The sequence below is a fragment of the Sardina pilchardus genome, chromosome 19 (genome assembly GCF_963854185.1).
Source record: "Sardina pilchardus chromosome 19, fSarPil1.1, whole genome shotgun sequence".
NCBI lineage: Eukaryota > Metazoa > Chordata > Actinopteri > Clupeiformes > Clupeidae > Sardina > Sardina pilchardus.
This window is the reverse complement of record NC_085012.1, coordinates 991,540-992,129: the sequence shown is the minus strand read 5'-3', so window position 1 is coordinate 992,129 and position 590 is coordinate 991,540. Positions and strand designations below refer to the sequence as shown.

The following is a 590-nucleotide window of genomic DNA, read 5'->3' as shown; positions in this document are numbered from 1 at the left end:
TCAAATAGTTTTATTTGTATTTGTTAACATGAATAAATGTACAAACAAATATACTCTTATAAAAAAAAGTCATGTTAACAATTTACTTCAAAAAGGTATCCATAATGTGTTAAGGTGAATTCATTAGGGCTTATGCCATATTCATAATGCCTTATTATGCAAGACGCACAGTACGTCTTCAGTCATGAACATCACAATGTTCACAATTTCCTGGAAAAATCATTACATTTATAAAAAAAAATCTTTACAGTAAAATGTATATGTATAAGATATCCGAGGACGATATCTGTCCTGTTTCTAAAATGACATTGATGTCAGGGAAGTTGCCATTTGGTAAGATATTGTCATATCGTAGATATAGGCATCAAATGAGTGAAAGCGTTGGGATGGAAGACATTCACAATTTTAATTCTGGTCATTCATTAAGCTCTGAGCGTTTTTGCCAAAATACTATAATAGAGCATTCATATGCCATAAACCCTTACGAACACACACACACACCAAACACCCTGCTGAACACACACACACCGGACACCCTATAATGAACACACACAGAGTTCATTTAGAACACCTTTTTTCAGTAAAGTGTT

The 590-nt window shown here is 33.1% G+C and overlaps 1 protein-coding gene across 3 annotated transcripts in view; it reads right to left on the bottom strand.

Annotated features, from left to right (window-relative positions):
- tnfrsf11a (tumor necrosis factor receptor superfamily, member 11a, NFKB activator) overlaps positions 1-590 on the bottom strand; it is a 15,375-nt gene continuing 14,785 nt past the window's right edge. For all 3 annotated transcript variants that reach the window (XM_062521733.1, XM_062521735.1, XM_062521734.1), the window contains one exon: positions 1-590. This exon is cut by the window's right edge and continues 1,403 nt beyond it. The gene's annotated coding sequence lies outside the window, so the exon portion shown is untranslated.